This window comes from Magnolia sinica, chromosome 1 (assembly GCF_029962835.1).
Source record: "Magnolia sinica isolate HGM2019 chromosome 1, MsV1, whole genome shotgun sequence".
Lineage (NCBI taxonomy): Eukaryota > Viridiplantae > Streptophyta > Magnoliopsida > Magnoliales > Magnoliaceae > Magnolia > Magnolia sinica.
In genome coordinates, this window is record NC_080573.1 from 110,516,717 (window position 1) to 110,519,861 (window position 3,145).

Here is a 3,145-nt window from a genome sequence, read left to right on the forward strand (position 1 = left end):
TGGAGGTAGGTGGTTGTTGGGATTGGAAGAGGAGGATGAGGGAGGAAGAGAGTTTGGGATTGGGTTGGGTTACACACACACACACACACACACACACACACACACACACACACCTACCTGAATCCGAGTCGAGTTGGTTTTAGATCGAGTCAAGTCTGACTGAATCGAGTTTCGGGTCGATTTATTAGGTAACTCAAACTCAACTCGGTTTAAGCTCAGATTGGGCAAAGCCTACTCGGTTCGGACTAACTCACCCATTCGGTTCGGATCGAGTTGGGTCCGAACGAGTCGAGTCATCCCCTGTTGAGCTCTACCAGTGAGCCAGGCACGTGCCTAAATTGTAGGCTCAAAAGTAGATGGGCCATGGTAGGTCTGGCATTGGCCCAGCCCCTTTAAAAGCCCTCTTCCCTTAGGAGCCTTGAATTTAGCATGATTTCACCAAGAGTTGGGCATCGAGTCAAGTCGGACAGAATTAGGGCTGACCCGATGCGACTCGAGTTTGAAATAAACTTGACCCGAACTTGACTCGGTAGCAAGTCTAGCATGCCTGACCCGATCCGAGTCCAAGTCTGGCCTAGATTAACCTAGACTGAGTCTGACCCGGTCATAGGGACTGAGTCCGGTCGAGTTGACCTTTTTTCCGTTGACCTTTTCTTTCCAGTTTGTATCTCGATTTAGTAATGTACTTGAGTTGACTTATTCTAAATAAACATTGTCAAAAGTAATTTATAACAATTTTTTTTATAAAAAAAAAAGCGAACAAAATAAATCAACATTGTCAAAACTTAAAAGTATGTTCAAAATCTCAGAAGGAATTGCACATACAAACCATTTATTCATTCGATATCATCTGTATAATGAATGCATTAGTGGCGTGTAACCCGAGTAACCTTGTCTATAATAGTAATCCTTTCCTCCACCTCCGTCACCAAAATCATCATTCGGTTCTCTTTTTATGGCTTTGATTGCGGGAAAACTTTGGGCTGAGTCCAAGTTGGAGGTGTTTAAAATATAGTTGTTTACCTTTTCTGAATCAGGTGGTGGAGATGCATTTCTATCGTCTTCATTCATAGATTTAACGAGTTTTTTCAACATATTTTTATTATGTGATTTATACGGGATTCTCAATCACCCATAAAATGTAGCAAGACTTTTAAGAAAATTTGACGATTTATCGTCTAGCTTATGTCCCATACTCATGTTTACTTCGGCATCATGTTTTCTCGGAGGGGGTTGATGTCGTCTGGTCCTAAATGCTAATTACAGGCCTTGTTTTACGACTTTTTTTATAATCTCGTTCTTCTTGTTTCCTTAATAGTTTATTTTCTTCTTATCTATTAAGTGTGAGGGCTCTTCCTCGGCCTAACTATTATTTATTTATAATAAGCTTACTTATATATCTTCTGTGGTTGGTTGTATTGGTTATAGGGGAAGGGGTGTAAGCCTTTATATTTGAGTCAAGAATAACTCGAAATTAATCTCAGGCTTCTGAAGGAGCTTTGCTACATGAGGCAGTGTCTCCTCCTCAACAAGCCAAATGTAGTTTTAACCGATTTTTTTTTTTTACAAGTTATTTTCCACACAACTTGCATTGCAACTTTATCATTCTGTCTTGTGAATAGACTTTGGCTTCATAATCCGAAATATATGTTGATGGATCTATCAATGACATATCTATAACTGTAAATTTTGAAAGAAAGAATATTTAGATAGGCCAAGGCAATATAAATAATTAAGGAATGAAGATGAACAAAATCAGCTAACCATATGAGATTTAAGCAACATTAAGTCATTTAAAAGCATAAACAAAAAGATGAGAAATATAAAAATAAAAATTTAAATTTAAATATATAAGCTGATAAGCATAGAAAATGTTCATCCAGCCATCAAATATTACAATTGAACATCAAATATTACAATTAAAGTCCATAAATAATAATTGTCATATTGTTGTAAGCAAATGCAAGGGAAATAGAAGGTATTGTCTTATCCTACTTCATGCAATCGTTGCAGGTATTGCTAATCCTACTTCTCACTTTTCTCTTCCTCCAACTCCTCATCAACAGAGTTGCCTTTTTCACCAGATTAGACTCAGCGAATCATGTGTACAAATGAGCGCTTCAACTGATTCCTATGTAAGTGAGTTTTGATACTTGTTCACTACCTTACTCCCCGTGTTAAAAGTAAATTCTGACTCCACGGTTGAAATTGAAGTTGGCAATATATCTCATGCCATCAATGAGAGCATAGGGTATTGTGATTCACAAGCTTTCCATTTTCACTAGTAAAAAACATCAAATTCTTCACATTTGTATTTTACAAGTGACTCCTTGAGATAGTGGTCAAGTTCTATTTAGGTTGTTTGCGTTAGGGTCTCAACTTATGCCATGAAAGACATAAAACCGTCGATCGTGTTTCATTGTGCAACAACACTAAAACTAAAATCCACTTGAGGAATTTGATACATTGTATTGTCTTTTGCGCACCTAAAGTTTCTACATAGAAATTGTACAGATCTCCAACCGTATCATGAATCTTATCAACTTCAGTAGCACTCTTCTCACCATATAGCTTTTTAAAAATAAATATAACCATTAACATCTTGTATCGAGGATCAATAATGACTGCAACGGCCATTACCAAACATCATTCAAACTAATAGTTATCAAACTTTAACTACATACTTGTAGTCATTATTTATAGAAAGTCTGGTCCTCTACAACTTCTGTGCAAAACATCATCTACTCTCCAAAGTTCTGGCAAAAATATATTTGTTGTTGGATACTTGTTTTCTGAAAAGATCTTCATTGTCTTGTAAAAAACTAAAAGAAACTTGAGAACTGTTTTAGCTCTTGTCTAATCATTATAAAACGGCAACCACTAATGCGCACTATCACGCTCCGCATAGTGAGAGAATGCATCTCTGCAAACCATCGCCAAATCCAGCATTTCGTAAGTTGAATTACAACGTGTCATGACATCCAGCTTCATCGTTTTTTGAGATGACAAATTCAACCGTTTCACGATTTCATTTCATGTGTTTAATTGTGAAGGTGACTCACGAATATACTTCACACTCTTTCTTATGTTCTCAATTGTTTGCTAAATTATTTTAAGCCCATCTTGTACAATTAAGTTTAGGATG